The sequence below is a fragment of the Oncorhynchus mykiss genome, chromosome 6 (assembly GCF_057628025.1).
Source record: "Oncorhynchus mykiss isolate SJ-2025 chromosome 6, ASM5762802v1, whole genome shotgun sequence".
Lineage (NCBI taxonomy): Eukaryota > Metazoa > Chordata > Actinopteri > Salmoniformes > Salmonidae > Oncorhynchus > Oncorhynchus mykiss.
The window spans coordinates 63179098-63197682 of record NC_143027.1 but is presented as its reverse complement, the minus strand read 5'-3'; the positions used below and the strand labels follow the sequence as shown (position 1 = coordinate 63197682).

Genomic DNA, 18585 nt, shown 5'->3' with positions numbered 1-18585 from the left:
GCCCTCCGATCCTTCTCGCCTCTCCTCTTCAGATGAAGAGGAGGACGAACGTGACAGGAGAGCTTTGTATGCGTCTCTCTGTGTGGAGTAAAGGTGTTCTAGAGTTTTTATCCTCTGGTTGCACATGTAACATGCTGGTAGAAATAAGGTCGAACGGATTCAAGTTTCCTTGCATTAATGTCTCTAGGAGCGTCACCTCTGGATGAGCATGTTCTTGTTTGCTTATGGCCTTATACAGCTTGTTGAGTGCGGTCTTAGTGCCAGCATTGGTTTGTGGACAGCCATTGGTAAATAGACAGCCACAAAAAATATAGAGGAAAACTCTAGGTTAATAGTGTGGTCTACAGCTTATCATGAGATACTTTACCTCAGGCAAGCAAAACCTTGAGAGTTCATTAATATTAGATTTTGTGCACCAGCTGTTACCGGAGGGAGCTGTTCTATTTTGACAATGCATGACAAACCCAGCCAGTTGTACGTTATCCATGTCGTCGTTCAGCCACGACTCGGTGAAACACAAGATATTACAGTTATTACATCAATAGCCTAACCAACTCAGCCTATAGGCTATAAGATTGCAAGAAGAACATCTGAGACCCTACTGTATGGATTTAACCAGCCAGGAAACCACAACATCATTAAATGTAATAAATAAATGAAAAGCACTAGAACAACAGTTCATGCCAGGATGTACAAGCTGGCGAACAGCTGGTGAGGAAGGTCAAAATGAAACTGCTATTGTCAGCACCACTTTCTGTTTTTGGAAGAACAGAGGGGTGTCCTACTGAAATAACTGTCCACAGCCAAAATCTCACTTTCTGACTTCCTGTCTCCTTAGGCTTATTTCAGACAGAATGGAACTTCAGGGAATGGAACTGTTAATACATGACCAACATATATATACAGGTGTGCTATCTTAATTTGACCATGCTTCTCTCAGCAGGAAAATAATCCTGCAGAAATATACATGTGAATTATTATCTACATACATTGTTCATAAGGAAATCAAGTCCAATGTTTCCCCTATATGCATTTATCTATTGCTAATTCTTGGCCACCAAAAATGTAGATTTTTTTTTCTTTTGAATTATCATATTTTCTTACTTCGGAATGGTAAAATATTTTCAGTGTAAACTTAAAAGACTAAAACCAAATATAAAGTATGTAGAAAATATAATGCAATGTATTATTTAATAATATGAGCAATGTATTATTTAATAATATAATCTTTAAAAACTAACAATCACCAAAATAAAAACTAGACAGTCAGGGAGAATATATATATTTTTTGTTATAGCCTAATGTTTGATGTGTGCAGGAAAATTCTCTGCAACAACAGATTGATCAAATTAAAATAGCAGATCTGTACACACACAAACAGAAAAATGCACACAAACAACACACACACACACACACACACACTGTGGAAGGTTTGAGGTTGTCGAGTGCAGCACCATAACAGGAGAATGACCTGGGTTGCAACCATGTAGAAGACAGAGAGGACAACGTCAAGGGAAGTGCAAGGTGATGCACAAGTCGACCCACAGCAGATTCTTTCTCCGCTGCTCCCCACCCTGCCCAGCACACCTACACCTCCCAGTCACAGGTGACAGAGCCCAGCCTCCACTAACTCAGATAAACACAGGCAGTCTGCCTGCCCACTGACCACATGCCACCAGGATCAGGCAGAGAGAGGGCACACAATCACATCCATTTAAGTTTCTGTAGCTTTAAAGTGGTCACACTTCAACATAATTGCAGTTGTGGAGTGGAATTGAAGAATATTGGATTAGTTTAAGATTGAGATTTCCACTAGGGGCAGCACCCATCTAATGTGTTGATTATCCCTCGCCATAAATGACACTATCCACTGGCCCTAGACCATGATTAATCACATGACCCACTGCAGCAAGATTACATCTGTAGCCTTGAACTACAGTCTCTCACACTCTACCAGTCTCTCTCTCGCTCAAACACATAATAGAGAAACACTTACACTGTAAACATAACACACACACACAATAACTCACACAAAGGGAGACATGGACATAAACAGCCACACAAGCAGAGTAGCCGTTATCACATTAACTGTGTGTGGCACGTTCTGCAGTCAGGCAGTGCAGGGCAGACAGACAGTCTAAGCCTCCAGCTGCTTGATGTCACTGCAGTCATGGAGGATCGCTGTAACTCAACACTCCACTGCAGTGCTGCTTTCATTCCACACACACACACACACACACACACACACACACACACACACACACACACACACACACACACACACACACACACACACACACACACGTTCCCCTGCAATGCCTCGCATCAGGAAGCCTGCACGGCCCTCCATCTCCTCTCTATTCAGAGATGGGGCTGCTGACACGCAATTTACCATTTGCATACCGTACATGCTATTTGTCTCACATGCCAGAGTATAATGAAGTGAACATGAGGCACTGGTAGCATGGAAGTTGCATACAGAGGACGTGTGGAGCATATTCATTTTAACATTACATGGGGCTGTCAGGTAATGTAATATGTATACAAATGTAACAGAACAGTGTTTGCGAAGTGCCCACTACTTCCGCCTGTCCTCCTCAGCCTCTTCCCTCCTCTGCTCGCTACTGTTTTTCTGTGTTTGTGGTCTGACTGTGTCTTGATTTTTTGCAGGCGGAAAGGCAGTGAGAGGACTGTGTGTGTATGTGTGTGTGTGGCAGAGGAGGCTGGTGGGAGGCTCATTGTAACGGCTAGAATACAATGAACGGAACGGTATCAAACATATGGAAACCACAAGTTTGACTCCACTCCAATTATTCCATTCCAGCCATTACCATGAACCCATCCTCCTATAGCTCCTCCTACCAACCTCCATTGGTGTGTGCGCGTGCGTGCGGCTGGTCCCGGAGGAGGCCTGGTGGAGAGGGGCCAGAAGGACGGTGAGGCAGGCAGGCCTAGCTAGGAGGAGGGACTACGGCTTAGCTGAGGATGAGGCACTGGCCTGGCTGTGATTTATGGCTCCAGCTTCAGGGGAGAAGCAGGAAGTTGAGAGGAAAAAGGCCTCTCCGTGTGAGGAGGGATGCCAGGTGGAGTGGGCAGCCAGGCAGGAGGCTGTGTCGCAGTGCTCCGGGTGTAGACTGCAGGCAGCAGGTAGGAGACAGCAGGAGGCTGGGGAAACTGGCTCACAGCGTGGATCCAGTCAGCAGGGCAGTGAAGCAGGACTCGACATCTGCCCTCTCCTCCTCGGTCATCTGTTTTTTAAGAAGCTGTCTGGTTCAGACTTTTCCCCCTAAGTGCATCACAGCACAAATATGCTGAGTCAATGATGAACAGGGGAGCATGCACACACACCGGAGCATCCACTCTCCAGTCAGAAAGATACACTTAACAGGTAACTACACTACACTACCATACCAGTAGTTTATCTATAGCGCAGCAATACAAAATAAAGATATTGCCAGCCAGAGGTCAATCACAGGTTTCTTATAGCAAGTAAAACCCCTATTTTAGAACCCATGTGCCAAAGGCAAGCTGTTACCAACTGCCTAAGATGGAACCGTATCCCTTGTCAAAGACCAATAGGTCAGGAAACTTGAAGCAAAATCACAAAGGGGAGAAAAATCTATCCATAACCCACTGGGTAAGACTGTAAAAATCCCATAAAAGCTAAGACTGCTAGCTTCTCATTAGAAGTCTGTGTAGCTCCTAAGAGCCCCATGAAAGGCCTCAGCAGATCAGGTGGAAACACACTGCAGTGAAAGTAATTGCTAAAACAGGTTTTGGGAAAGGTCTCTGAGCTTAGGAGAAAACACTCTGAAATACTGTACAGTTCAAAAATAATCAGTATGGCATGAGTGACTTATGTCAGATCACATTCTCAACCAATGAGAGGGAGCTGTTGATCTGACTGTTTTTCCATGGAGATCCGACAGGAAGCTGTGAGGATGCTGGCTCAATGCTTCACACATAAACAAGGTTTCAAATGAATGTGAACATTCACATTGAATTATAAAAATGACACCAAATGGCCAGGGGGAAATATGCTAAAAGCAATCTTTAAAGCAAATACAGAAACAATATTAATATAGGCTTAATATATGTATTAAAAAAAAACTCCCACAACTGTGATGTTTACAGTGTCGTGCCCATGTGACCAATCACTCCGTATCAGTCAGCCCCTGTCAGTCAGGCACATTGAGACTTCTTCCTGAGAGCAAGTGAGTGGCATCCCTGAGTGGGCCCAGTAGAGCTGGGGGATAAATGTCTCAGCGGGAGCTCTCAACTGTCCACGTGAAAGAGGGGGAGAGAAGGTAGTAATCACTGCAGACCAGAGTCTGGCCCAGCTACAATCACCGCTACTGTCACTCACCCTGACGCCAGGCAACTGGATAGCTAGCTGGGTCTGTTATTGACCACCGTTTCTGATGCAACACCAGTCAGTCACACAAATACGCTACACATCTTTTAGTAAGGTCTAGCACTCACAGTCAGTCATGTGCTGTTTATGGCACAATGCTCCAATAAGTCTGAAGCCTTCAGGTTAAATTATCAGACGGCTTCCCTCTGGAAGGCTGAAGGGTGTGTGCGTGTGGTCTTGTTCTTCTATCTTCAGGGTTAGGTTAAGGGTGAGAATTAGGTTAGAATTAGGGTTAGGGGTTAGGTTTCAGGATTAGGAAAATAAATGTTAGGTCCCCACGAGGACTGAAAAACAAGTGTGTGTGTGTGTGTGCGCGCGCTCGCCTAGACTTCATGTAATGGCTGTAATTCTTACATAACTGCAAAAATAGTTCAACGAGTGCATTTAAACCTGGCACCGCTCCCTCCCACACCCGCCTTCACCCCCTACTGAGCACTAAGGCATCGCCGTACTCACCTCTAGCCAGAGGCTTATGAGAGGTGGGCCCATGCATGCAATAACTACTAAGCACACAAACATTGACAGATTTGATATGAGCACAGCTAAAGAGAGAGAAGTCACAATACATTTTCCCACATTGACATTGGTTTTAAGGTCTCTGGGGACCAGCCAGGTCTCACTCTCTAAATAAACACATTTATGCAGATATATTCACACCCACATGCTCATGCTGAGTAAGTGGGAAAGACGGAATATCCTTGATATCCCTTTGCTTTTTTCCTGTGTTTACCTCTCCTCTCCGTGCTGTGGGCTGAACGTGTGCCAGGCCAGGCAGGACTTGTCAGAGACAGAGGGCTGGGAGCAAGGGGTGTGGTTCTGCTGCACTGGGCAGATCTGATCTACAGGGCCAGAGTCAAGGTCAAACCCAGTGCTCCCAGCCAGAGGCAGAGGAAACCTGAACCAGCACCGCAACGGAAGAGAGCACCTCTCCCCTCACTGCACTGCCTGTCTGCTGGAGGTGTGTGTGTGGGGGGAGAGAAGGGTGTTGGAGCCGTCTCTCCTCCTCAACCATGGGCGTCCGTAAAGATCAGAAGCCAGGGAAACAGGAGACAGTCTGGATGGGCTTAGCTGGGGCTTCTGTATGCTGATACGTTCTGCATCATTAACACTGTCCCGGCATAGTGAAGAGCACACTGAACACTATCCACACGGCAAAGGAAGGACTCAGCAATAACAAACCTACAGCCCTGAGCCCTTGTAACGTACACCACACACAGTTACCATGGTAGCGAAATGTAATTAAGCAATTAAAAGCTTTCTAGACTCTCTCACTCAAGACAGAACTAAGCCTATTACATAATGTAATAGCATCACAGCGTAGAGTAATAGCATAATTCAGTGTACAAAATGTAAGCCACGATATTACCGCTCTACAGACTTTCCCATTTATGTGGTTCCATCTATATAGTTGATTAAAGCTCTGGGGGTGTCTCTGGGCGAGAGGCACCTTTAGAGTTGAACTACACCGACCAAAAAATGTGCTTAATACGTTGAGCGGATCCAAGGGAGGTGTGTGGAGTTAATCAAGGAGATAGAGAAGATAAGTCAATGGATGGAATGAAGCATTGAACTAAAACATCCCTGGCAGGTTGAAGTGAAATAACACAATAAAGGCAAGTTGAAATTAAAAGCCTGAAACTAAATGAATGATATAGTGCTGCTAAATTATCGTTTCAGTGAGCTAGCCTATGTATTGCGGAAAAGCCTCCTCCATCTGCTGCTGTTGTGAGCTGAAGACACAGCCCAGGGGAGGGAGCCTCAGAGCTGTCAGTCATCTATCCATATGTTATCTGACCTTTCACATATAGCGCCTAGACAGGACCTAGCATCCGCCATTAACCAGGGTTCACAACACATAGAACCCTACTGGAGGGCAACAGATTCTTCATCCTCACCCCTTAATCAAGGTCTTTTCATTAACAAGATTTAAAAGCTTTGACGGACAGGTCACTGATCCAATCATAAATGTCCCTGATCTGAGTCATTTGCACTCAGCTCTGAAACCAGGTCCCACAGAGACAGGCCACTGTCCCAAAGTACAGACCTATTTAGCCTAATGGTGCTTTAAAAAACCCTATCAGCTTGTTCCCTTCTCTAACACAATAACGAGGGTTAACAGTTTACTTTTCACGCTAGAATTTCAACTGCTACAGTTCCCTGATGTCAGCCTGAGTCCTACCTTCAGTTGTTGCTAAAAACAGCCATCAAAAGAGTTCCATTCAAACTTAGCTAGAGGAATGACTGGGCATAATGGGTGGTGGTGTGATGCGTGTCTGACAGACAGTGGGTTTAGCAGCAGAATCCATCCTGTGCTCTCTGCAGTAAGTAGGTCCTCAGAAACTCAAGCATGGCAGTACTGGGTCAGGGGACCTCCACAGGGCCCTGGCTGACTAAGGAGGATCCGCCAGGTGTAGAAACATACGGTGATGCATAATGGAACCAGGACAAGTGTACTTGTGGTGACAACTCTTGGAAAAAAGGGTTGCAAAATGGTTCTTTGGCTGTCCCCATAGGAGAACCCTTTTTGGTTCCAGGTAGAACCCCTTTTGGTTTCATGTAGAACCCTCTGTGGAAAGGTTTCTAGATGGAACACAAAAGGATTCTAACTGCAACCAAAAAGGGTTATTCAAAGGGTTCTCCTATAGGGACAGCTGAAGAACCCTTTTAGGGTATAGAAGCTTTTAAACTCACATTTGGGCACTTGGCTGGCAAATTGCCTTAAAAATTATATAAATATTATGCTATTAACATTTATAACCCCACTGCACCTGGCTGTGACTGAAATATGACTTGGACATGATGTATATAGCTATTATCTAGAAAAATAACTACATGTTTTTATCTAGCACGGCGATACCACTGTCTTCGTTCTGAGAGGGCATGTCATGAAACTGTGCCATCAGTGAGCAGCTCCTTAATACAAAAAACTTTGATCCGATGCATGAGCCCATGAACTCATTCAGCAAAGTCAGTTCAGAAATATTGTGTATAAAAATATGCTGTATAGAGTTGACGATACAATACATCTGAATAGTGCTACAGTTATCTAGGTTTTGTGAGGTGAAACCAAGGAAGACATACAGTATAAACACTTCACACCCAACTAATGACCAAGGGGACATGAAAAAGGACTATTTCTGAAACTGAGATGCTACATTGCTCCTGTGGTGACAGGAACCTAAACAGTGGTGTTGTATGGAATGCAGAACGAAGTGTGATTCAGTATAACTACCAGGGTCCAGACAGCAGCCTTGTCAGCCACAAGCTCAGGGGATGTGTAAATGAAGAGAACAGTGAGTCTGTGTTTAGACACGGCATCCTGTGTTGTTAATAGAGAGGAGGAGGAACAGGCCTCAGCATTAGGCTACACTACAGGTGGAGTGAAACCAGACTCCCCAATTACATCCTACACACTTCAGCCAAGTCTGTTGTTTATGCTGTGAGTGTTATTTTACTGTATGTACGTTATGGACATAAGAGCACCTTAACTTCTCAACGGTCTTATATCATCGAAGACCACAACAAGTTACCCATAAACGTACCTTGACAATAGAGGATCATGAACCATACAAATATACAACTTATTTCATGTCTCCTCTTATGATACAATTACTGCCCTTAAGTTTTTGTGAGTGTCTGTGTGGGTGTCTATGTATGTGTCCCTGCCTGCCTTCAACTTCCTGTCCTTATTACACAGTCCTTTAAATCAGGGGGCACGTGTTGTGTAGAGGCTACCTTGTCCACTCTGACCCCACTGTCAGACTCTCCTCACAAACTCCTCCACAGCCCCTTAACGGTCGGGGAAGCATGAAAACGGGACCTGCTTGCCAGGGATCCTCACATGGCCCAAAAATCACCCTGAGAAATGGCACAGTGTGCACAAGGCCTGACACAGAGTCCAGACTCCCGTGGTGAGATAACAGCAGCTACAGCCTCTCTGCTGCTAACATTCTGGGGCAGCTGCCTTCTCGCATTCTAGTTCCCATCTAAATAAGATATAAATAGAGCAAAAAAATCACCAACATCAACAATAACATAGTGGCAAATGTGCTACATAAATTCAAGGGGTTTGCGATAGCATCTTAAGTGCTTTGCAAAAGCATCAGCTGATATTGCACCAATTAGATGCATCACTACTTGAATATGGCGGTCTATTGAATCAATCAGGTTCTACACACACATTCTCTGTTGGCTGCCGTGCGCAAGCTTAAGCTGGTGTTCCTGGTGGCATGCTATTGCTGTAACATGCGTTACTCACCATGCATGTCTGTTTTCTGCTTTCCCACCCCCCACCCCAGCCTCCACCTGTTTGGGCTCTGCTTTGGGACAGAGGGATTTGTACAGCGTACCTTGTTCACTGCCTGTTATTATAATTATCTTATCATGCATGCTCTGACAGTGAGCTACCGCGAAGGAGCAGAGCCTAACGCCAAGACTAAGGTATTGTATGTATTGTAAATAATTTTCTAATAAATGTAAAAATGAAATATGTGGCGAGAGAGAAAAAACACATGGGAAAAGTAATAGTATTTTGTGTTGAAAAACTAGAAACATTTCTATTCTTCAGTGTTATTCTCTTCTACTGTATATTCAAAATATATGGTCTGACAATATAGTGTCTGACAATATAGTGTCTGACAATATGGTGTCTGACAATATGGTGTCTGACAATGTATGGTCTGACAATATGGTCTGACAATATAGTCTCTGACAATATAGTGTCTGACAATATAGTGTCTGACAATATAGTGTCTGACAATATGGTCTGACAATATGGTCTGACAATATGGTCTGACAATATAGTCTGACAATGTATGGTCTGACAATATAGTGTCTGACAATGTATGGTCTGACAATATGGTCTGACAATATGGTCTGACAATATGGTCTGACAATATATGGTCTGACAATATGGTCTGACAATATGGTCTGACAATATGGTCTGACAATGTATGGTCTGACAATGTATGGTCTGACAATGTATGGTCTGACAATATGGTCTGACAATATAGTCTCTGACAATATAGTCTCTGACAATATAGTGTCTGAAAATATGGTCTGACAATGTATGGTCTGACAATATGGTCTGACAATATGGTCTGACAATATGGTCTGACAATGTATGGTCTAACAATATGGTCTGACAATATAGTCTCTGACAATATAGTGTCTGACAATATGGTCTGACAATATAGTCTCTGACAATATAGTGTCTGACAATATGGTCTGACAATATAGTCTCTGACAATACGGTCTGACAATACGGTCTGACAAAACGGTCTGACAATACGGTCTGACAATACGGTCTGACAATACGGTCTGACAATACGGTCTGACAATACGGTCTGACAATACGGTCTGACAATATAGTGTCTGACAATATAGTGTCTGACAATATGGTCTGACAATATGGTCTGACAATACGGTCTGACAATACGGTCTGACAATATGGTCTGACAATATGGTCTGACGTATATTCCGTCGCTGTCGGATGAAAACCGTGTAACTCCATTTTTTACCATTTGAATATTTTTTACATGTATTGACAGCAGTAACCCCTCAATGTACTCTGAACATTCCATGACTTTAGGAAAAAGAAAATGTATTCAAATAGGTTGTGAAGTTATATAATTGTATGTTTGTTAATGGGAAAAAGTTCCATTTCCTGAGAAGTTTCTGACAATGACTTTTCCCTTCTGTATGGAGGCACTTTGTAATTTATTAGCAATGCTCTGTGTTAGTGCTCTTCTCTACATTTGGAAATGTAAAAATAGGACTTCTATTTTGGGACTGATGGTTCTGGCCTGACAAAATAGCTTATACAGAAAGGAAAGCAGGTGAATGAGATGACACTCCAAAGGTGGACGGAGCTGAAAGAACACCATCCTGCGGTGGCCTAAATCCCAGAATACCTGCAATAAAACACACTCCTTTAATGTTTTGTGTCTGGCTCAGAGTGAAAAGAGAGACTTGAGAGAAGATTTTCAAGAAAGGAACCTTTTCATAGCCTATCCATTGGAAATGTACAAACCTATAGGTATACCTTGTTACCATCCTCCTACCATGTTATTGCCACTTTATTATAGACTGTTGTGTAGAGTGCTGACTTGGAATCAAAGAGCCATTCATAAGAAAAAGCATAGAAAACCAGAAGCTGACCGACACCATGAATGTATGTATACAGTCAGACTAAGTGCTGTACATTCTAATGCTGTTAGACTATAGAATGTACAGTAAAGACGAAGAGAGAACACTGGCTGGCCATCTCATGATGTCTTAAAGTAGCCGTTTCACCCTGTTTATCCTCGTTGGTCCACATTTATACCTCTGTCCATCGCCTTGACCCTGCCTTAACTGGCCTTCACAGCCAATCACCATGGAATCCTCATTACCACTACCGTTTCTCCATCTCACATTTCATCATGACATCTCATTATGTTGATCATTATTTATCTGTTCCAGTGAATCCACAACTGATGACAGAGCAACTGTTATTTTTTCAGATAAAAAATATATAATTCTGGTGCAGGCTCTGGAATTCTGCTTTGAATCACGCTGTGAGAGAAGGTGTCTAAAACTCCCAGATAACAGAACTATTGTTTAACTCCCATCAGTATCGTACCCAACTCACACCAGAAAACACTTTTATACTTAAAACATTGTGCACAGAAAGCATCATTGTGTTCCTAAATAAGAAAGCAGCAGACTTGCTGACTTTTCACATTATGGCTGAAACAGAATGCTATACCAACAAAGCGTGCTTACAGCTGTAATCGAAAATAAACCTCATGAATAAACATGTATATTTTAAAGAAATGCTTCTAACCCGAACTGTATTGCTCATCACCAGGTGAGATATTTTAAAGACAACGCTAGAAACAAGACCTAAAAAGCAGCTCTAGAATGTTCTGTTGTACTATTCTATTTCAAGCCAGTTGAGGTGCTTTGATTGGTAACGCTCATGTTCTGCTCAGATGCACATATTTTCACATCCACATTCCACTGCACCATCCAAAGGAGATGTTGGGGTTTGTGTGACAAAATACTCTGGCCTTACTGTTGTCATGGAGGGACTCAAACACAGAAAGGTTATGTGCTTATAGATTTTGACTGTTGGTTAGCAGCATACTTGCCATAGTACTTAAACACTGTAAATGAGTGAGAATTTTCTATCCAATACAAGAGGTCTCTTGTCCACTTTTTGTTTTTTAGGTGGTGGATCCGTTTTAAAATTGCGGATAGATAATTGCTTCCATCAATGTAATTCCATGATGACATCACGGTGATGGTTGATGTCATCATGGAGGAGTGGAAGAGGACTCTAGTGGCAACCTGTGAAGCTCTGGTGAACTCCATGCCCAAGAGGGTTAAGGCAGTGCTGGAAAATTATGGTGGCCACACAAAATATTGACACTTTGGGCCCAATTTGGACATTTTCACTTAGGGGTGTACTCACTTTTGTTGCCAGTGGTTTAGACATTAATGGCTGTGTGTTGAGTTATTTTTACACTGTTATACAAGTTGTACACTCACTACTTTACATTGTAACAAAAGTGTAATTTCTTCAGTGTTGTCACATGAAAAGATATACTCAAATATTTACAAAAATGTGTGGTGTACTTACTTTGTGATATACTATACATATATATACGAACACATCTTAGATCTGAATGAATAAAATATTTTTATTAAATACTTTTTTCTTTACATAGTTGAATGTGCTGACAACATAATCACACAAAAATTATCAATGGAAATCAAATGTATCAAACCATGGAGGTCTGGATTTGGAGTCACACTCAAAATTAAAGTGGAAAACCACACTACAGGCTGATCCAACTTTGATGTAATGTCCTTAAAACACGTCAAAATGAGGCTCAATAGTGTGCGTGGCCTCCACGTGCCTGTGTGACCTCCCTACAACGCCTGGGCATGCCCCTGATGAGGTGGCGGATGGTCTCCTGAGGGATCTCCTCCAAGACCTGGACTAAAGCATCCGACAACTCCTGGACAGTCTGTGGTGCAACGTGGCGTTGGTGGATGGAGCGAGACATGATGTCCCAGATGTGCTCAATTGGATTTAGGTCTGGGGAACGGGCGGGCCAGTCCATAGCATCAATGCCTTCCTCTTGCAGGAACTGCTGACACACTCCAGCCACATGAGGGCTAGCATTGTCTTGCATTAGGAGGAACCCAGGGCCAACCGCACCAGCATATGGTCTCACAAGGGGTCTGAGGATCTCATCTCCGTACCTAATGGCAGTCAGGCTACCTCAGGCGAGCACATGGAGGGCTGTGCGGCCCCCCCAAAGAAATGCCCCCCCCACACCATGACTGACCCACCGCCAAACCGGTCATGCTGGAGGATGTTGCAGGCAGCAGAACGTTCTCCACGACGTCTCCAGACTGTCACGTCTGTCACATGTGTTCAGTGTGAACCTGCTTTCATCTGTGAAGAGCACAGGGCGCCAGTGGCGAATTTGCCAATCTTGGTGTTCTCTGGCAAATGCCAAACGTCCTGCATGGTGTTGGGCTGTAAGCACAACCCCCACCTGTGGACGTCGAGCCCTCATACCACCCTCATGGAGTCTGTTTCTGACTGTTTGAGCAGACACATGCACATTTGTGGCCTGCTGGAGGTCATTTTGCAGGGCTCTGGCAGTGCTCCTCCTGCTCCTCCTTGCACAAAGGCGGAGGTAGTGGTCTTGCTGCTGGGTTGTTACCTTCCTACGGCCTCCTCCATGTCTCCTGATGTACTGGCCTGTCTCCTGGTAGCGCCTCCATGCTCTGGACACTACGCTGACAGACACAGCAAACCTTCTTGCCACAGCTCGCATTGATGTGCCATCCAAGATGAGCTGCACTACCTGAGCCACTTGTGTGGGTTGTAGACTCCGTCTCATGCTACCACTAGAGTGAAAGCACAGCCAGCATTCAAAAGTGACCAAAACATCAGCCAGGAAGCATAGGAACTGAGAAGTGGTCTGTAGTCACCACTTGCAGAACCACTCCTTTATTGGGGGTGTCTTGCTAATTTTCCTATAATTTCCACCTGTTGTCTATTCCATTTGCAGAACAGCATGTGAAATTTATTGTCAATCAGTGTGGCTTCCTAAGTGGACAGTTTGATTTCACAGAAGTGTGATTGACTTGGAGTTACATTGTGTTGTTTAAGTGTTCCCTTTATTTTTTTGAGCAGTATATATATAAATATATATATATATATATATATATATATATATATATATATATATATATATATATATATATATATATATATATATATATATACAGTGCCTTGCGAAAGTATTCGGCCCCCTTGAACTTTGCGACCTTTTTGCCACATTTCAGGCTTCAAACATAAAGATATAAAACTGTATTTTTTTGTGAAGAATCAACAACAAGTGGGACACAATCATGAAGTGGAACGACATTTATTGGATATTTCAAACTTTTTTAACAAATCAAAAACTGAAAAATTGGCAGTGCAAAATGATTCAGCCCCTTTACTTTCAGTGCAGCAAACTCTCTCCAGAAGTTCAGTGAGGATCTCTGAATGATCCAATGTTGACCTAAATGACTAATGATGATAAATACAATCCACCTGTGTGTAATCAAGTCTCCGTATAAATGCACCTGCACTGTGATAGTCTCAGAGGTCCGTTAAAAGCGCAGAGAGCATCATGAAGAACAAGGAACACACCAGGCAGGTCCGAGATACTGTTGTGAAGAAGTTTAAAGCCGGATTTGGATACAAAAAGATTTCCCAAGCTTTAAACATCCCAAGGAGCACTGTGCAAGCGATAATATTGAAATGGAAGGAGTATCAGACCACTGCAAATCTACCAAGACCTGGCCGTCCCTCTAAACTTTCAGCTCATACAAGGAGAAGACTGATCAGAGATGCAGCCAAGAGGCCCATGATCACTCTGGATGAACTGCAGAGATCTACAGCTGAGGTGGGAGACTCTGTCCATAGGACAACAATCAGTCGTATATTGCACAAATCTGGCCTTTATGGAAGAGTGGCAAGAAGAAAGCCATTTCTTAAAGATATCCATAAAAAGTGTAGTTTAAAGTTTGCCACAAGCCACCTGGGAAACACATACTTTCGCAAGGCACTGTATATATACAGTTGAAGTCTGAAGTTTACATACACTTAGGTTGGAGTCATTAAAACTCGTTTTTCAACCACTCCACAAATTTCTTGTTAACAAACTATAGTTTTGGCAAGTCGGTTAGGGCATCTACTTCGTGCATGACACAAGTAATTTTTCCAATAATTGTTTACAGACAGATTTTTTTCACTTATAATTCACTTTATCACAATTCCAGTGGATCAGACGTTTACATACACTAAGTTGACTGTGCCTTTAAACAGCTTGGAAAATTCCAGAAAATTATGTCATGGCTTTAGAAGCTTCTGATAGGCTAATTGACATCCTTTGAGTCAATTGGAGACCTCCACAAGTCTGGTTCATCCTTGGGAGCAATTTCCAAATGCCTATAGGTACCACGTTCATCTGTACAAACAATAGTACGCATGTATAAACCCCATGGGACCACGTAGCCGTCACACCATTCAGGAATGGTGCAAAAAGTGGTGCGAAAAGTGCAAGTCAATCCCAGAACAACAGCAAAGGACCTTGTGAAAAGGACCTTGTGATCGCTTTCTGGAATTTTCCAAGCTGTTTAAAGGCACAGTCAACTTGGTGTTTGTAAACTTCTGAGCCACTGGAATTGTGATACAGTGAATTATAAGTGAAATAATCTGTCTGTAAACAATTGTTGGAAAAATGACTTGTGTCATGCAGAAAGTAGATTTCCTAACCAACTTGCCAAAACTATAGTTTGTTAACAAGAAATGTGTGGAGTGGTTGAAAAACGAGTTTTAATGACTCCAACCTAAGTGTATATAAACTTCCGACTTCAACTGTACCACTTGGATCCTGTTTCAGTAATAATGAAATCAGACCTTCTTGTTGAGTGTCCGATAATTTACTGTTTATATAGGAGTGGTTAAAACATGCTAATAATGGCCCTCTGAGTGTATCAAAAACAGTTTGGTATGATATTTGCATTGCTACTAAGTAAACCTCCAATTGGTCCCCACTATTCCACCCGCTAAAACCACTCCTCATCCCAAGTTGTCATCCCAATGCCCGGCAGAGCACCCCCGACTCCCCGGATCCCATGGCCCCGGAGAGACCGGGACCCATCCTTCAAGAAGAGCACACAGTGCCTCCCACAGAACAGAAGCAGATTAACCGCCAAATTCATGGCAGTCTCTATGGGGGTGCCACAGGGTTCAATTCTCAGGCCGACTCTCTTCTCTGTAAACATCAATGATGTCGCTCTTGCTGCTGGTGATTCTCGGACCCAGCTCTACGCAGACGACACCATTCTGTATACATCTGGCCCTTCTTTGGACACTGTGTTAACAAACGTCCAGACAAGCTTCAATGCCATACAACACTCCTTCCGTGGCCTCCAACTGCTCTTAAATGCAAGTAAAACTAAATGCATGCTCTTCGACCAATCGATGCCTGCACCCGCCCGCCCATCTAGCATCACTACTCTGGACGGTTCTAACTTAGAATATGTGGACAACTACAAATACCTAGGTGTCTGGTTAGACTGTAAACTTTCCTTCCAGACTCACATTAAGCATCTCCAATCCAAAATTACATCTAGAATCGGCTTCCTATTTCGCAACAAAGCATCCTTCACTCATGCCACCAAACATACCCTAGTAAAACAGACTATCCTACCTTTCCTTGACTTCGGCGATGTCATTTACAAAATAGCCTCCAACACTCTACTCAGCAAATTGGATGTAGTCTATCACAGTGCCATCCATTTTGTCACCAAAGCCCCATATGCTACACACCACTGCGACCTGTACGCTCTCGTTGCCTGGCCCTCGCTTCATATTCGTTGCCAAACCCACTGGCTCCAGGTCATCTATAAGTCTTTGCTAGATAAAGCCCCACCTTATCTCAGCTCACTGGTCACCATAGCAACACCCACCCGTAGCACGCGCACCAGCAGGTATATTTCACTGATCATCCCCAAAGCCAACTCCACCTTTGGCTGCCTTTCCTTCCAGTTCTCTGCTGCCAATGACGAACAAATTGCAAAAATCACTGAAACTAGAGTCTTATATCTCCCTCACTAACTTTAAGCATCAGCTGTCAGAGCAGCTTACCGATCATTGCACCTGCACACAGCCCATCTGTAATCAGCCCACCCAACTACCTCATCCCCATATTGTTATTTATGTTTTTGCTCCTTTGCACCCCAGTATCTTGACTTGCATATTCATCTTCTACACATCTATCACTCCAGTGTTAAATTGCTAAATTGTAATTATTTTGCCACTATGGCCTATTTATTGCCTTACCTCCCTAATCTTACTACATTTGCACACACTGTATATAGATTGTTCTATTGTGTTATTGACTGTACGTTTGTTTATCCCATGTGTAACTCTGTGTTGTTTGTGTCGCACTGCTTTGCTTTATCTTGGCCAGGTCGCAGATGTAAATGAGAACTTGATCTCAACTGGCCTACCTGGTTAAATAAAGGTGAAATTAAAAATTAAAATTAAATCCATCGCCCTCACCTCAATTTATATATAGCCATTAAAATATATATTTTTTTTTTTCAAAATCCTGTTTCTCTTATTTTCCATAATTAGCAGTTCATGTTTGTAGTAATGTAGGCAGTCTCTTGTCCACTTTCCCCTTTGACTCAGTCTCTCCAATCGTTTTATTTTTTTATTAACTTAGTACCAGCTGGATTTCATATAAGGATTAGACATACAGGCAATATACTGCACTTAATAGGACAGTAAGTAGATAATATATAACCATATAGACCTGCACATTGACACCTAGGTTCTCTAACCAGATTCTAAACTGAACATCATCAAACAAATTTCAATCAAATGTATTTATAAAGCCCTTCTTACATCAGCTGATGTCACAACGTTCTGTACAGAAACCCAGCCTAAAACCCCAAACAGCAAGCAATGCAGGTGTAGAAGCATCAAGGCTTGATTTATAGTACACAGCCCACTGTGACAGCCATGCTGGCATCAAGAGCACACAGAAGCATTTCCCATCAATTTCACAGCAGATAGCACACTGTCCACTGCCCGCACAGTAATATATTTTTTAATAGTCTCCTCAATATATAAAATACAAGGCTACATGACATTACTGCCTTCAGAGAGAAAAAACCAAACTGGTATTGGCATGCATCTTTGTCAGCTAGCCTATAAGCTCCTGACCTGCAAGCAAGCCCTCACTGATGATGACAAAATATTTAACATGTCCATCATGTGACACCGGACCAGACAAATAAAAATATGCAAATACAAACATTTTGTACAGAAAAGTATTAAGTCATTATATCATTCTCTAATCACCAAGTGTGCATACTAGGATTGCTTGAGAAGCCAATATTTTTCTGTTTTAACCCCTCATTCAGTGCATCACTTAGGTCACCTTCCATCAAATGTTGTTCATCCACTGCTAATAGATCAGAGGACCACTTTGTTCAATAGAGCGGACACTGTAGACTAGTGCTGAGCGATTAGTGCTTTTTGAGGTCGGTTTGGTTTCGGTTCGATTAAAAAATGATCACAGTTTTTGATTTTGTTTTTTTTAAACATGAAATGCACTATGTGGGTTGAATGCTGTGACACAGAATAAAACAATTAATACAAGTCCCATAATGGTAGGGACTGCCCATTACTGCTTATCACTTATTAACCATTATTTATTCACTTTACTTTAATAAAAATGTTCAGCTGTTGTGTATATTAAATGTGTTTTATTTGATTACTTTATTATTTCATTCTAAGTCATCTCAGTAGAGCTGCTGGCTATGCTGTCTGACAAAATCACTATTTTAGTAGCTCTTCAAAGTAAATAAAGCATACTTTTATGACTGCTGAATACCAACTATCAATCCCTTAGCTAATATATTTCAGGTAGAGATACCTCGAGAAGCAACTGCTCTCAAGACTCTCTCTCAATCGCTCATTCTTCTCTCTTTTACATAGCAGGCATAAAAGAAACACGGACAGGACAAGTAGGCGTGTAATGGATTATGGCCATTGTAGTTCTTTACCACGTTTTCTGCGCTAAACTACATCGAATATT

At 42.7% G+C, this 18585-nt stretch overlaps 1 protein-coding gene across 13 annotated transcripts in view; it reads right to left on the bottom strand.

Moving 5' to 3' along the window:
- The window catches only part of tjp1a (tight junction protein 1a), a 184794-nt gene that overhangs the window by 163094 nt on the left and 3115 nt on the right, over positions 1 to 18585 (bottom strand). The window lies entirely within an intron of this gene.